This window comes from Aotus nancymaae, unplaced genomic scaffold (assembly GCF_030222135.1).
Source record: "Aotus nancymaae isolate 86718 unplaced genomic scaffold, 86718_ANA_hifiasm-v0.15.2.pri h1tg000004l, whole genome shotgun sequence".
Taxonomy (NCBI): domain Eukaryota; kingdom Metazoa; phylum Chordata; class Mammalia; order Primates; family Aotidae; genus Aotus; species Aotus nancymaae.
The window spans coordinates 26,274,609-26,292,517 of NW_026988415.1; the positions used below are offsets into that span (position 1 = coordinate 26,274,609).

Below are 17,909 nucleotides of genomic sequence, written 5' to 3' on the forward strand. Positions count from 1 at the left end.
AAAGCGTGAGAGGTTACCGGAAATGATATGCAGTGGCTGCTTTGAACATTCCTGTTGACCGTTAAGTCCCTCAGCCAGCTGAATAGAATTGTAACCTCTCTCTCTCTCTCTCCTTGCCACCCCCACCTGCCACAACTTACCCCAGGGATAAATAACCCTTGAGTTCAGGGAAGGAATGTTAGGAAGGGTGGGACATATGTTCATTCTATATTTAAGAGACAGTATTTCCTTCTGACCTTTCCCCAAGAGGGTGTTATCAGCTAAGTGTCTAAAATAAAAAGCCATTAACATGGGTAAAATTGTTTCTGACTTACTTGTTTCACCTACCATTGGAAATGTCCAAGTCCTATTATTAGATTTTTAAATAAAAATTTCACATTGGATAGTCACATGTGCATATGATCTGAAAACCTCCGCACAGTAGCCTTGTGCTGAGGAGCATGTATAGTTGAAATAAATTCCCATCATGGTCAAAAAGACAAGACTGAGGAAAGTGTAACCATTTTAGAGAGGAAATGAAGGCCTCCATGCTATTTTATGGAAGTGCAGGAAGATTTTCATTAAAATTTCCCTTCCTTTTTGCCTACTTTTTAATCCTAATAAAATTACTCCCTTCTTTCAAATTTTCCCTCCCCCTAAATAAAAATACTGCCACACTCTCAAGGGCTTCCTGCAGTTTATATAGGTGATGTCATCTACTTTAAAACCACTGAATAACTTGCCCTGTTGCTGAATAAATTTGTTCAACATTTAGGTTCCATGGCTTTATACGACCTGAGTCATACTGCTTACTTTGTCAGTAATGTTTATTAATATTTCATCCTCACTTTTCTTTCCAAAGGGCTGAGGTTTGCACTTCTCCTGCAATGCCGGGAGGGAGTGATAGAGGCAGAAAAGCTTACTGATTTACATAAAGATTGCAAACTGTTATTCTCTGAGTAATTTTAAAGTGCACACATTGCATACCACTTTCCGATGTAATCATATCCCTGCCTATTGAGCCTGACATGCATGAAATCCATAATTGGAATTGGCTTTATAAGAGGAAAATCACTTCTTACAGGGGAAGTAAGAAGTGTTATCTTCTTAAACTGCTTTTCAAGGACAGCCAATGGGAGTCAATTAAATCATTCTTTAAAAATTCTATTGAGGCACTCATTCCAAAATAAGTATAGACTCGGGTTCATCACACTTCTTCAGGCTCCCCCTCTCACTTCACTTAAACCTTTTTACTTTTACTTAAACTTCTTCCAGCATCTACCTTTATTCTTGATCTTTATGTCTTGCCAATCAAACCTTATTTTATTCATTATTATAGTTCCTTCTTTGAACTCTTATTTGTTTTTCAACTCATAGTATATTGCATGCCACTTTGTATAGTAAGGGTTTTTGACATGCTGACTCCAGCAAGATACAGAGCATGTCCTCTAAATCCAGAATGGTCATACATCTCAGTTTTCTCAGGATGGCCATGTTACGCCACTTGCTATTCCATTATAATTTAATAGTGAGTTTTTCTCAAAAGTGTTCTCATTTCAATAACAAATTATATGGTCACTTTATCAAGATCTCTTCTACTGTTGTACCCCACAATATTAGGCTAGGCAACAAGTTAAGTGTTCAATATGTTTTTATTAAAGGGAATCAACCTGTTTCTTGCCTTGCAATTACATTACCATTATTTATTGCCTGTGTTATCTCTGTGAATAATGTGTAATAGACTATGTATATTTTACTATCTCAATTCCAGCATTCTAGTGGGGAGACTTATCAACATATGTCAAATGCAAAAATTGACTACATGTGTTTTAACTGAGGTAGAATTTGATAGTCTTACTTTCACTCCTGGTTCAAAATATAGGCACTGTCAGTTACCTATATCCATTAAGAAGAATGTGCATGGATAATATGACAAATAACATTATTCAAAACCATATGGTAAATTATATAGTTTGGGTGAATATTTCACTTTTTGACTATTACATTTAATCTGATGTTGGTATTATTTTTTTCTCTGAATCCCACTCGATAATCATTGTATGTGGCAACCTGAAGTAAAAGTGTTGGAGTCTGAAGAGAAATAAGCAAATTAGATTTATCTCCTGCGCAGATCTTTAGATACACTCTGGTTAGTCTCTGAGCTCTTTAAAAAATCAAAGCTATTTATTTGTGCACAAATCTTATAATGTTGATTACACTGTAAACAACTTAATAACACGGATAACATCTTATACATCTTTGTACTACCTTTAGGGTTTAGATGACAGTTAATGATTAATAGATGAATTAATGTGTCTATCTGGTCAGGACATCAGAGCTCTTGTTTTCACAATGGCTGGCCTGGTTATACCCAGCTGATATCCATTGGTATTCAGTAATATTCATAGGTAATTCAAATGAAAGGACTCAAAACGAACCTGTCATCTGGGCTACACATCTACAAAACAGACACAGTTCTGATATGAGCACAAAAGTTTTATGTCAACTTGATAAATAACTCAAGTTACAATTGGTAGTACCTTTGTTTTGCTTTATAATCTCTAATGTTACTAGACTGAATGTTTTTCTTTTTTTTTTTTTTTTTTTTTTTTTTTTTTTATTTATTTATTTTTTTTTTTTATTGCATTTTAGGTTTTGGGGTACATGTGAAAAACATGCAAGGTTGTTGCTTAGGTGCATACGTGGCAGTGTGATTTGCTGCCTTCCTCCCCTTCACCCATATCTGGCATTTCTCCCCATGCTATCCCTCCCCAATTCCCCACCCCCCCGCTGTCCCCCCCACTCCCCCACAACAGACCCCCATGTATAGTGCTCCCCTCCCTGTGTCCATGTGTTCTCCTTGTTCAACACCCGCCTATGAGTGAGAACATGTGGTGTTTGATTTTGTGTTCTTGTGTCAGTTTGCTGAGAATGATGGTTTCCAGGTTCATCCATGTCCCTACAAAGGACGCGAACTCCTCGTTTTTAATGGCTGCATAATATTCCATGGTGTATATGTGCCACATTTTTCCTGTCCAGTCTATCATCGATGGGCATTTGGGTTGGTTCCAGGTCTTTGCTATTGTAAACTGTGCTGCAATGAACATTCGTGTGCATGTGTCCTTATAGTAGAACGATTTATAATCCTTTGGATATATGCCCAGTAATGGGATTGCTGGGTCAAATGGAATTTCTATTTCTAGGTCCTTGAGGAATCGCCACACTGTTTTCCACAATGGTTGAACTAATTTACACTCCCACCAACAGTGTATAAGTGTTCCTATTTCTCCACATCCTCTCCAGCATCTGTTGTCTCCAGATTTTTTAATGATTGCCATTCTAACTGGTGTGAGATGGTATCTCAATGTAGTTTTGATTTGCATTTCTCTAATGGCCAGTGATGATGAGCATTTTTTCATATGCTTGTTGGCCTCATGTATGTCTTCTTTTGTAAAGTATCTGTTCATGTCCTTCGCCCACTTTTGAATGGGCTTGTTTGTTTTTTTCTTGTAAATCTTTTTTAGCTCGTTGTAAATTCTGGATATCAGCCCTTTGTCAGATGGGTAGGCTGCAAAAATTTTTTCCCATTCTGTTGGTTGCCGATTCACTCTATTGACTGTTTCTTTTGCTGTGCAGAAGCTGTGGAGTTTGATTAGGTCCCATTTGTCTATTTTGGCTTTTGTTGCCAATGCTTTTGGTGTTTTGGTCATGAAGTCCTTGCCTACTCCTATGTCCTGAATGGTTTTGCCTAGGTTTCCTTCTAGTGTTTTTATGGTGTTAGGTCTTACGTTTAAGTCTTTAATCCATCTGGAGTCAATTTTAGTGTAAGGTGTCAGGAAGGGGTCCATTTTCTGCTTTCTGCATATGGCTAGCCAGTTTTCCCAACACCACTTATTGAACAGGGAATCCTTTCCCCATTGCTTGTTTTTATCAGGTTTGTCAAAGATCAGGTGGTTGTAGATATGTTGTGTTGCCTCCGATGCCTCTGTTCTGTTCCATTGGTCTATATCTCTGTTTTGGTACCAGTACCATGCTGTTTTGATTACTGTAGCCTTGTAGTAGAGTTTGATGTCTGGTAGTGTGATGCCTCCTGCTTTGTTCTTTTTGCTTAGAATTGACTTGGCTATGCGGGCTCTCTTTTGGTTCCATATGAAGTTTAAGGTGGTTTTTTCCAGTTCTGTGAAGAAGGTCATTGGTAGCTTGATGGGGATAGCATTGAATCTGTATATTACTTTGGGCAGTATGGCCATTTTCACGATATTAATTCTTCCTAACCATGAACATGGAATGTTTCTCCATCTGTTTGTGTCCTCTCTTATTTCGTTGAGCAGTGATTTGTAGTTCTCCTTGAAGAGGTCCTTTACATTCCTTGTTAGTTGTATTCCTAGGTATTTTATTCTCTTTGTAGCGATTGTGAATGGCAGTTCGTTCTTGATTTGGCTCTCTTTAAGTCTGTTATTGGTGTATAGGAACGCTTGTGATTTTTGCACATTGATTTTGTATCCTGAGACTTTGCTGAAGTTGCTTATCAGTTTCAGGAGCTTTTGGGCTGAGATGAGGGGGTCTTCTAGATATACAATCATGTCGTCTGCAAATAGAGACAATTTGACTTCCTCCTTTCCTAATTGAATACCCTTTATTTCTTTTTCTTGCCTGATTGCTCTGGCTAGAACTTCCAGTACTATATTGAATAGGAGTGGTGAGAGAGGGCATCCTTGTCTAGTGCCAGATTTCAAAGGGAATGCTTCCAGTTTTTGCCCGTTCAGTATGATATTGGCTGTCGGTTTGTCGTAAATAGCTTTTATTATTTTGAGATACGTTCCATCGATACCTAGTTTATTGAGGGTTTTTAGCATAAAGGGCTGTTGAATTTTGTCGAAGGCCTTCTCTGCATCAATTGAGATAATCATGTGGTTTTTGTCTTTGGTTCTGTTTATGTGGTGAATTACATTTATAGACTTGCGTATATTGAACCAGCCTTGCATCCCCGGGATGAATCCTACTTGATCATGGTGGATAAGCTTTTTGATGTGCTGTTGTAATCGGCTTGCCATTATTTTATTGAAGATTTTTGCATCTATGTTCATCATGGATATTGGCCTGTAGTTTTCTTTTCTTGTTGAGTCTCTGCCAGGTTTTGGTATTAGGATGATGTTGGTCTCATAAAATGATTTGGGAAGGATTCCCTCTTTTTGGATTATTTGGAATAGTTTCAGTAGGAATGGTATCAGTTCCTCTTTGTATGTCTGGTAGAATTCGGCTGTGAACCCATCTGGGCCTGGGCTTTTTTTGGGTGGTAGGCTCTTAATTGCTGCCTCGACTTCAGACCTTGTTATTGGTCTATTCAGGGTTTCGACTTCTTCCTGGTTTAGGCTTGGCAGGAGGCAGCTGTCCAGGAATTTATCCATTTCCTCCAGGTTTTCTAATTTATGTGCATAGAGTTGTTTGTAATAATCTCTGATGATGGTTTGAATTTCTGTAGAATCTGTGGTGATATCCCCTTTGTCATTTTTTATTGCATCTATTTGGTTATTCTCTCTTTTCTTTTTTATTAGTCTGGCTAGTGGTCTGTCTATTTTGTTGATCTTTTCAAAAAACCAGCTCCTGGATTTATTGATTTTTTGAAGGGTTTTTCGTGTCTCTATCTCCTTCAATTCTGCTTTGATCTTAGTTATTTCTTGTCTTCTGCTAGGTTTTGAGTTTTTTTGATCTTGCTCCTCTAGCTCTTTCAATTTTGACGATAGGGTGTCAATTTTAGATCTCTCCTTTCTTCTCATGTGGGCACTTATTGCTATATATTTTCCTCTAGAGACTGCTTTAAATGTGTCCCAGAGATTCTGGTATGTGGTGTCTTCATTCTCGTTGGTTTCGAAGAACGTCTTTATTTCTGCCTTCATTTCATTGTTTATCCAGTCAACATTCAGGAGAAAGTTGTTCATTTTCCATGAGGCTGTGCGGTTCTGGGTTGGTTTCTGAATTCTGAGTTCTAACTTGATTGCACTGTGGTCTGAGAGACTGTTTGTTATGGTTTCCGTTCTTTTGCATTTGCTGAGGAGTGATTTACTTCCAATTATGTGGTCAATTTTAGAGTAGGTGTGATGTGGTGCTGAGAAGAATGTATATTCTGTGGATTTGGGGTGGAGAGTTCTGTAAATGTCTATTAGGTTTGCTTGTTCCAGGTCTGAGTTCAAGTCCTGGATATCCTTGTTAATTTTCTGTCTCGTTGATCTGTCTAATATTGACAGTGGTGTGTTGAAGTCTCCCACTATTATTGTGTGGGAGTCTAAGTCTCTTTGTAAGTCTTTAAGAACTTGCCTTATGTATCTGGGTGCTCCTGTATTAGGTGCATATATATTTAGGATCGTTAGCTCTTCTTGCTGCATTGATCCTTTGACCATTATGTAATGTCCTTCTTTGTCTCTTTTGATCTTTGTTGCTTTAAAGTCTATTTTATCAGAGATGAGAATTGCAACTCCTGCTTTTTTTTGCTCTCCGTTTGCTTGGTAAATCTTCCTCCATCCCTTTATTTTGAGCCTTTGTGTATCCTTGCATGCGAGATGGGTTTCCTGGATACAGCACACTGATGGGTTTTGGCTTTTTATCCAATTTGCCAGTCTGTGTCTTTTGATTGGGGCATTTAGTCCGTTTACATTTAGGGTTAATATTGTTATGTGTGAATTCAATCCTGTCATTTTGGTGCTAGGTGGCTGTTTTGCCCTTTGGTTGATGCAGATTCTTCATTGTGTTGATGCTCTTTACCTTTTCGTGTGTTTTTGGAGTGGCTGGTACTGGTTGTTCTTTTCTATGTGTAGTGCCTCCTTCAGGAGCTCTTGTAGAGCTGGTCTGGTGGTGATGAACTCTCTGAGTTCTTGCTTGTTCACAAAGGATTTTATTTTTCCTTCACTTATGAAGCTTAGTTTGGCTGGATACGAAATTCTGGGTTGAAAGTTCTTTTCCTTAAGGATGTTGAATATCGGCCCCCACTCTCTTCTGGCCTGTAGGGTTTCTGCTGAGAGATCTGCAGTGAGTCTGATGGGCTTCCCTTTGTGGGTAACCCGACCTTTCTCTCTGGCTGCCCTTAGTATTTTCTCCTTCATTTCAACCCTGGTGAATCTGATGATTATGTGTCTTGGGGTTGCTCTTCTAGAGGAGTATCTTTGTGGTGTTCTCTGTATTTCCTGGACTTGAATCTCAGCCTGCCTTGTTAGGTTGGGGAAGTTTTCTTGGATAATATCCTGAAGAGTATTTTCCAGCTTGGATGCATTCTCTTCGTCACATTCAGGTACACCTATCAAACGTAGATTAGGTCTTTTCACATAGTCCCATATTTCTTGTTGACTTTGTTCATTCCTTTTTACCCTGTTTTCTCTAATCTTGCCTTCTCGTTTTATTTCATTGAGTTGATCTTCGACCTCTGATATCCTTTCTTCTGCTTGGTCAATTCGGCTGTTGAAACTTGTGCATGCTTCACGAAGTTCTCGTGTTGTGTTTTTCAGCTCCATCAATTCGCTCATATTCCTCTCTAAGTTGTCCATTCTTGTTAGCATTTCGTCAAGTCTTTTTTCAAGGTTCTTAGTTTCTTTGCATTGGGTTAGAACATGTTCTTTTAGCTCACGGAAGTTTCTTATTATCCACTTTCTGAAAGCTGATTCTGTCATTTCATCACTCTCATTCTCCGTCCAGTCTTGTTCCCTTGCTGGTGGGGAGTTGTGATCCCTTGTAGGAGGAGAAGTGTTCTGGTTTTGGGTGTTTTCATCCTTTTTGCGCTGGTTTCTTCCCATCTTTGTGGATTTTTCCACCTGCTGACTTTGTAGTTGTTGTCTTTCTGCTTTTGGTAATTTTAAGTCTGCTGTGGCAGAACTCATAAACCCCCTGCTCTTCCCCCCAGGTGTTCTGTCCCAGGGAGTTACTGTTTTATGATGTTCCCCTGTGCGGTTGCTGTTTTCCCTGCCCACAAGGTGGCAGCCTAGTCACACTCAGGTTGCAGAGGCTTCGCTAAGCTGCTGTGGGCTCCACCCAGCTTTCGTGTGAACTTCTGGGTGTAGTTAGAACTGCTTCCGCTATGTTGGCCCGCCCCTGTAGTGACGGAGTCTCTGTAGTGGCGGATTGCCTTGGTACAGAACAGCAGGGTGCCTATGGAGAACGCCCCTCCTCCACAGAGCTGGACCGTCCTGGTTTCAGTTGTGTTTCAGGTCTTCTTGCTGGGTAAGAGGGGACACCGTCTCATCTGATCTGCCTCCGGAGCCGCTGCGTTGGCTAAAGCCGCGGCTCTGAGATTCGTGGCGCTGGCCTGGCTCCCCGTTTCAGCTCCCCTTGCTGGCTTATAGGGGACTCAGACTCTCTCACTTTATACAGTGAGCCGTTGCCTCAGGGTGCCGGCCCAGCGGCTGCGCCGTTCAAGCCAGCGGCGCCAGCGGCGCTGGCGACCCGTGTGGCTTCTCTGCGTGTGAATCTCCTGGTCTGTGGGCAGTAAAAATCAGTCTGGAAATACGGCGTCCACTCACCCTCTGTGCTTTCTCTCGGAGCTGCATTCCCGAGTTCCTCCTAAGCGGCCATCTTGGATCTCCCTCTGAATGTTTTTCAAGAAGTATAATTACACATCTTTCATCCTAATAAAAAAGTTTGTGTGACATTTAGTTCTTAAATCATGATATTTTCTGTGAATTATGAGAACAATTATGGCCTCTGATACCATGGTGATGCTATTGTACTGTGAATTTGGTTATAATTCATATTTTCTGCCATGTCCAAAGCATTATGAGTATCATATTAACAGCATCATAATACATATTCTTTATACTAACCGAAATACTATTACCTGAATGACTCTCCAGAGCATATAATGATGAAATTTTAAAACATTTTCTAACTTAATTTTTTGGTTTTATTTTAAACTTTCATAATATTAATATTCACTTTTTTCTATGAATATTTCAATTCTTAGCTTAAAAATAGACTTATAGCCATATAAATAAGTCAAATTTGAATTTATCCTGTCCAGATGATAATAAATGTTATAGAAAAGTACATTTTCCAAACTCAAAGTGATTAGATAATCCTACAGTCAGAGAGTTTCAAATTTGAAATAAACATGTTGAGACATCCAATCTACCTTGCCACTTAAATGAGAAATCTTTATATACTGGTCCTGGCAGGTGACCATCTTGTTTCTATCTGAACTGCTGTGGTAAAATCTACTTCTCCAACTGGTTTCAGTACTGTCTTTTGGGGTGACAGAAAACTAGCTCTTGTCTAAGACAGTTTTCAAATATTTGAAGATGAATTTCCCTCTTACTCTTGTCCTGATTCGTATTCTTGGTTTGTTTAACCATTTTCATAACAATTAATTAGTCAATTAATTAGTTTTTTAAAAGGTAGAACCCTAGCTCCTCTAGTAAACCTTTTCTGAATGTTTTCTAGCTTTTTAAGGCTCTCTTCAAAATACAGAACTCAGAACAAAAGGTCATATAATATTTGTTGACCAGCCATTATAAAAATGTATGGGACTGTTGCTATCCCTAAATTGGACATTATATTTCTGTTAATGTAGATTCCTGGATAGCTAGTTCATGTTTATCATTCTTTTATAATAATCTAGTGATCAACAAACATTCCCAGAATCTTTTTCTCATGAGTTTCTGCCCAGGTTGATTTCCTTTGGACTGTTATTAGGTAATTGATTTCTTAAATGCCTAAAAGCTGTTTAATTAATGCATGCTTATCAAATGTATCTTATAAAATAAAGAGCATGAAAAAGGAAACACATAACCTGATGATGTATAAGTAATAATTGTTAAAATTTTGATGTATTTTCTTCCACTTTTTATGTTTAGATAATGGAAGTTGTGCTGTATGAATACTTTAATATCCTGATTTTATAGTTATGGCAAATAATGTTTCTGTACTCTTAAAATTCCAAAACTGTGGTATGTATATGTTTATTTTTATTCTGTAGTTATTTGTAATTGTCATTGATAACTTCCCTGTTCATAGACTTTATGTTTTCAATTTTTGTATTTTAAAAGTTATAAATAATGCTGACACTGAGACACTTAGGTAATATGTTGGGGCAATATGTTATTTATCTAACAAAATGCTGTTATACCTTCATCTCACAGAATACAATAAAATAAATTCCCTAAGAATGAGAGATGTATATACAGATGGTCCCTGACTTATGATGGTTTTACTTATTTACTTTTTACTTATTTACTTTTTTACTTATTTAATTTTACTTAATTTTTAGACTTCATGGGGAACAAATGTAATACACATTCAATAGAAACTGTACTTTGAGTACCCATACAACTACTCTGGTTTTTACTTTCAGTCTAGTACTTAATAAATTACATGATATATTCAAAACTTTATTATGAAATAGACTTTGTGTTAGATATTTTTGCCCAACTATAGGCTAACGTCCGAGTTCTGAGCACATTTAAGGTAGATTAAGCTAAGCTATAATGTTCAGTAGGTTAGGTGTATTAAATGCATTTTTACTTATAATTCATTCAAATTATAACAGGTGTATCAGGGTATAATCCCATTGTAAGCCAAGGAGCATCTATAATAAGAAAAGCTAATGACATCTGGAAGAACATGTAGGTAAATTTAGGTCTAATGGGAAAGAATTTGTAATCACATAAGAAAGAACAAAGTGAGTATCAATACATTTGATTACATAAAAGACATTCTGAATTTCAAAAAACGTATATATGAAAATGTTATTTGGTACTGCTAGAACCCAGGATATCCTTGGCTTGTGGGCTCTATCATGGACCTTAGGACCAACCTGCACCCCTGAAAGGCTCCCCTCTGGAGGAAACCACAACTGCAGGGCCCCTTCTATGCCCCATTTCAGCAGGAAGTAGTTAAAGAGGATTGAGGCCCATGTTCCAACAGAAGTTGGGCTTTCCTGTTCAAAGCGGGGGAATGAGGGAAGGTGTTCTCTTTCCGGGTCCACAAGGGGGCGTAGTTTTAAGGACAAGAATTTCCCAGCGCTATGCCCCGCTCCCATCTCTCTCCATCCAGGAGATTTAACGGTTTATGTTTAAATTTTGCCGGAACGGGAAGAACCTTAGAGTCAGTCACCCCAGTGGAAGTTCTAAGGAACTCCTTTCATTGGCCTGGGATCTTAGAGAAGGCGGGAGTTCCTCCCAGGTCAAAAGTCCCCTTCTTCCACACCCCTTTGGACTCCATGTTTGGGTCCCTTCCATGAACACTCTCGTGGAAGCCATCTTTCTCTCTCCTGGATTTCCCCTCTGGAGTCCCCTCCACATTCTCTCCTGGAAGCTTGTCTTCCCCTCCTAAACTCCATCTCTCTCTATTCCCTTCCACTCAGTGTGGAAGCTGCTTTCCTCTCCTGAATTCCATCTTTCTGGATTCTCTCACTCAGTGTGAGAGTTAGCTGTTTCTCTCTCCTCCAGTTTCTCTCTCTCTCTCTAAATAAATCACTTTCTATAAACAAACAAACAAAAAATGTTATTTGGCATTTTGTAAAAAAATATTTTAAGTAATTGTTGATCTTCATAATATATAAAACAACCATACAGATAATAATTGAAAAAAATTAAATTCTACTGATATATAAGAAATATGAAGAAATAATTTGCAAAACAGTAGTTTTCTAACAGGCATATTATAAAATGTTCTTTCTTACTAGTAAATATAAAAGCAGTCTTAATACAAAAATCAAATAATTTTTATTGTACATAAACTTTATATCCTCTGAGGTTTTATTTTGTAGTAGGTGTCAAATGTCTCAAATAAGAACACTTCTTTTAACGTAATAATCTCTCCTCTAAGGATATGTCATAAGATAATAGAGATATCACCATATGTGTATGTATAAAAGTGTTCATTGCCCAATATAAATGCTTTGCACTAGAAGAATGTGAAAATAAAACTATAGGATATAACATGAGTCTTCAAAGCATGTTTTAATGGTTGTATATATAACATAATGAGCAAATGCTAAGTATTAATGCTGTTAGAGAAAAATAGGATATTGTGTACCTGTGATTATAATTTTATAAGAAAAAATATTTATAGTAATAAAAATGAAAGGCAACACATCATCATGTGAAGATTAGTTATTTCTATGTGGAATATTTGTGTATGATGTTTAATCATTCCTTTGTGCCTTTAGCACTACTTAAATCTGTTGTTTAAAAATTAGAATTACAATTATTTGCCTATTTAAAATATAATGGAATACAAATTTTTAAACATAAAACTTTGCCTAATCTCATATTTTGAGGAGTGATTCCTAAAAGTGGAATGGCATATGATGTTATAACTACATCAGTCTCTGTCGAATTAAACATTTTGGTTTGGGGTGAACATTTCAACATGTTCAGGGAATTTTTGAATCTCTTATGTCATTCAATGTATGACAGAATTCTATCTATCTCTGGATCATCTGCAAGTTTCATCAGTGTGTAAACTAAAACCTCATGTAATCACTTAAAAAATTTGACTAGGACAGTTTAGAGGATGGAGTTTCAAGTACAGAGCCCTGTAGCAGGCCATGAAATACTATGAATGGTCATGAAAACTGAGTTATGCCAATAAAAATGGAATGATTTATCCTTGCCATAAAATAAGATGACATGGACAATATTAACTAGTCCTGACCATCAAGCATCCATTTTTTAAAGTTCCTATTATCCTATCAGTCTTCTGGTAGACCCAGGAAAACTTATTACAAAACGTAGGCACTTGGAATCTAGTTGTAGAGTCATGTCAGGAACCATTTAGACATTTTAGACAGGGACCATTTAGACCATTTAGACTTAAGTTTGCCTTAAGTTTGGATGATCATCCAAATCATGCAGATAAGCTACTCGAAAATACAGATACCAGGTTTCTATTACTAATGATCATTACTCAGTAGGTTTGGAATGAATAGGCATCTGTATTTTTTAAGGCTTCTTCAATGACTCTGATCATCATTCAGTGTCTGATCATCACTGAAATAGACAATTTAAGCTATCAAACTAGAAATAGAATGATGAAGAGATATGGAGGAGCAAGAGTATAATCAGTGTGAGTGTGCATGGGATTATTAGAATAGTCAAGACAGCTTGCATGAGGTGAATCAAGAGATAGATTAAGCCAAAGGTAAAATTTACCATTTTCACTCCATGTTATTACTTCAGTCCTAGACTTTTTCTATTGAAGCTATTTGAGTTTCTCTACACGCAGACACACACACACACAAACACACACACACACACAATTTCTCTCTCTATAGAAAGATGTATTTCTAAATATTTCTTTAGAAACATATGTTTAATTACCAACAGCCATATATGTTACACATTTTTATTATCCCATCTCAATAGGATAATAACCAAATTATGATAAAAATATAAAAATTAAAGGCCATGAAAAGAGAGGAAAGCAAATTTAATCTTACAGTTAATATAATTGTTCAGATACATTTATGAAGCATTTATTCATTTAATAAATATTGCGGCCGACTATGCCTCAAGCTCCCACTGTTCTATTTGATTGAAATAAACCAATAGACAAATCAGACAAAAATATCTGCTCTTATAGTGCTCATATTCTAATGGAGAAGGCAAACAAAAATAAAATGAGTAAGTTATTTAATATGTTAGAAGAAGATAGGTGTCTGGTGTGTGTGGAAAGGAGGAATCATTATTAAATAGGAGTGTCATGGTGGGCTTTCTTCAGTAGGTGTGATTTGAATAAAGAATTGAGGCTACAAAAGGAGTAAGCCTACCAGGTATTCAGATAGAAATGTTCAAGGTAAAGAAAATACCCAGTGCAAAAGCCCTAAAATGGCAGTCTGCCTAGTGTGTTTTATAAATAGTCAAGAGGCCAGTGGGGCTCAGGGGAAGTGAATGAGAGAGGAGTAGGAAATAAGGTCAGAGAGATGATGAGAATGTCATATTGGAAGGCACTGGCTTTTATTTTGAATAAAATCAGGAGTCCCACTCCCAGTTTCTGGCACTGATCTGACATCTGTCTCTATAATTTTATCTTTTCAAGAATGTCATATAAATGAAATCATATATATGCAATTTGTGTCCGATTTCTTACCCTAAAAATAGGGCTTTTGATATTCTATGTTGTTGTGTGTATCAGTCATTTATCTCTCTCTCTCTCTTTTTTTTTTTTGAAATGGAGTCTCACTCTGTTGCCCAGGCTGTAGTGCAGTAGTGCGATCTCGGCTCATTGAAACTTCCGTCTCCCAGGTTCAAGTGATTTGCCTGCCTCAGCTTCCTGAGTAGCTGGGACTACAGGCATGCACCACCACACCTGGCTAATTTTTGTATATTTTAGTAGCGACAGGGTTTCATCATGTTGGCCAGGCTGGTCTCAAACTCCTGACCTCGTGATCTGACCGCCTTGGCCTGCCCAAGTGCTGGAATTACAGGTGTGAACCACCATGCCTGGCCCATTCATCTCTTTTTTTTTTTTTTTTTTTTTTTTTTTTTGAGGAGTCTAGTTCTGTTGCTTAGCTCACTGCAACTTCTGCCTCCCGGGTTCAAGTGACTCTGGCCTCAGTCCCCCGAGTAGCTGGGACTACAGGTGCCCACCACCACTGTCGGCTAATTTTTTTTTTTTTTTTGTAATTTTAGTAGACACGGGATTTCACCATGTTAGCCAGGATGGTCTTGATCTCCTGACCTCGTGATCCATCTGCCTCGGCCTCCCAAATCATCTGTTTTTATTGCTAAATAATTTTCATTGTGTAAGTCTACTACAATTTGTTTAGCCATTCACCATTTGATGAACATTTGGATTCTTTCCAGTTTTTGGCTATTATTAATAAAGCTGTTATGAACACTTGTGTGAAGTTCTTTGTGTGGGCACATCTTTTTATTTTTCTTGGATAAATTACTAGTATTCAACCGGCTGGGTCATATGATAAGTGTATGTTCAATTTTAGAAGAAAGTGCCAAAATCTTTTTTTAAATATTTGTATAATTTGCATTTCCACCAGCAATACATGGAAGTTAAATTTGTTCTTCCTTCTTGTATTTGCATTAAAAAATCTAGATATTTTTATATTATAGTAGGTATGTAATGGTATCTTCTTGTGGTTTTAATTTACATTTTCCTAATGGCTAATGGTGTTGATCATCTTTTCATGTGCTTATTTGTAATCTGTATCTCTTTGATGAAGTGTCTGTTCAAATCTTTCCTCTATAAATTTCGTTGTTTGTCTTATTACTACAGTGATATGGTTTGGATGTTTTGTCCTTTACGAATCTCATGTTAAAATATGACCTCTAATGTTGAAGATGGGGCCTAGTAGGAGTCACAGGGGCATATCTCTCAGGAATGGCTTGGTGCCTTCCTTTGTGTTAATGAGTGAGTTCTCGCTCTGTGTTCACACAAGATCTGGTCATTTCAAAGAGTGTGGTGCCTCTCCCCTCTCTGTTGCTCCCTCTCTCACCATGTGACATGCTGGCTCCCCTTCACCTTTCACTGTGATTATAAGCTTCCTGAAGCCCTCACCAGAAGCACATATTGGTGCCATGTTTCTTGTACAGCCTGCAAAACTATGAGCCAAATAAGCCCCTTTTCTTTGTAAATTACCCAGCTTCAGGCCTTCCTTTTATTGCAATACAAAGAGACTAACATGTACAATGTTGAGTTGTAGTTTTCTTTTTAAATTCTGTGTATAGGTCTTTTATCAGATATGTATTTGGCGAATATTTTCTTCTTGTCTGTGGCTTACATTTTAATGTTTGTAAATTGTGTTTTTAAGAACTGCAGTGTTCAATTTTAATTATGACTTATTTATCGTTTTTTTCTTTCGTGGTTTGTATTCTTGCATAGTCGTTATATCTTTGGATAGTCAAAATTCAGGAATATTTTTCCCTAGGTTTGCTTTTAGAAGTTTTGTAGGTTTACATTTATGTTTTGATATATTTTTGGTTAATTTTTGCATGTGGTTTGATGTATGGTTCAAGGTTCAATTATAAATAGAGATGCATGCATTTCCCAGTAACATTTTTCAAAAGACTATCCTGTCCCAGTGAATTATATTGGCAATTTGTCAAAGAAATCAACTGAGCATATAGATCTGTGTCTATTCCTGGATTCTATCTTTTGTTCTGTAAATCTGTATGTCTGTCCTTTTATCAATGCCACATGGACTTGATAATCATAAACTTGTAAGTCTTGGACTTAAATAGTAAAATAACTTGAATTTTGTTTTTCTTAAAGTTATTTGCATAATTCCAAGTTCTTTGATTTTTCTATATAAAATTTATAATTAGCTTGATAACATTTATGAAAATAAAACTGCCTGATGGAATTTTGACTGAGAATGTATCGATTTATATCAGAAGAGTTGATATCTTAATATATTGTTTTATAATCTGTGATCGCTGTATATCACTCCTCTTACTTAGACCTTTCTAGATTTCTCACAGAAATGTTTTATTTGTATTTATTTATTTTTTTCAATGAAAAATAATTTTTATTGATGCCCCACCAGCTACAAAATCTGTTCCTGGCATTAAGCTCCTTCTTCCTTTGCAATTCAGTCTTTCTTGAGTGGTCCCATGAATGCTTTCTTCTCCTCCATGGTCTGGAAGTGGCCATGGCCAAACTTGGAGGTGGTATTAATGAACTTAAGGTAAATCTTCTCCAGAGCCTGCCATTTGGTCTGCACCAGCAAGGACTTGTGGAGAGTGAGCACTCGCTTCTTGGTTCCCACCACACAGCCTTTCAGCATGACAGAATCATCGGTCACTTCGCCATAGTGGACAAAGCCACCCAGAGGGTTGATGCTCTTGTCAGACAGGCCATAGTCAATGGAGGCATTATTCTTGATCGGTTTGCCATCCTTGATAAGGTAGCCCTAGCTGATCTTATAGATCTTATTTATCTCAGTGCCATGATGATAGCCTTTCTGGCCAGTGCATGCCACAGAGAAGGTCACATGGGCAGGATGCCATGCCCCAATACAGGCCACCTTGCACAGGCCTTGGTGGGTCTTGTGGGGCAGCTTCTTGGTGTGCCAATGACTGGAGACCCCTTTGTAGCCTTTGCCCTTGGTCGCCCTGATGACTTTGATTATTTCATCCTGCCCAAATGCTTGGTTCACAGGTACCTGCTGCTCCAACCTCTTCTGGGCCCAGTCTAGCTTCTTGACCATGGTGCCTCGATTCACCGAGATCTCCATCAGGTGGGTCATCTGGTGCAGAGGAAAAAGGCACATCTAGGTGTGGGCAATGATGCAAATGACTTGGCAGTACTTCTTCATGCTGCTAAAGTCCTTCTCCAGCTGCTTCTTGCCATCCTCATCCTGCAATTTCTTGCAGTACTTGGTAAAGGCCTTCTTCTTAGATTTATGCCAGTTCTTATAGAAATGCCTTTTGCACTTATTGCTGATGTGTTCAGCAAAGATGGTCTTGAAGGTCCAGAGGCCTCAACAAGTTTCCACATAGCCCACAATGTTCACAACCACCATGGGTGGTGTCTCCACAACGGCCACAGCCTCTACCACCTCCTTCATGTTCACCTTGGATTCTGGCCTATTGACTTCCCCGAAAGATGTGGATCATGCCAGCCTTGTATTCCAGGAAGTCTGGGAGGTAGTCTGGCTTGGAAAGGTTGTTCTTAGGGAAGCTATTTGCCTTCCCACAATGCCTGCTGCTATGCTTTCGAGGCAGGAAACCGAGGGACCCTTCTCTGGGAGTGGAGAACTTTCTGTGAGATATCATGCTTTATAGTTTTATGATTTACATTTAAGTTTCTTGTCTGTTTTGAGGTAATTTTTGTATAAGATGTGAGACTTAAGGGAGGAGCTATATATTTTTTGCCTATATATGTTCAATTGTTCCAAGAAAACATGTTGAAAAGACCATTTTTTCTCTATTGAATTGCTTTATACATTGTAAAAAATTAGTTGGGTATATGTGTTCATCTCTTTCTAGGTT

The 17,909-nt window shown here is 37.8% G+C and overlaps 1 pseudogene; it reads right to left on the bottom strand.

Annotated features, from left to right (window-relative positions):
• Positions 1–16,483: 16,483 nt before the first annotated feature.
• LOC105733666 (large ribosomal subunit protein uL3-like) lies at positions 16,484–17,693 on the bottom strand (annotated as a pseudogene).
• Between the last annotated feature and the right edge of the window lie 216 nt (positions 17,694–17,909).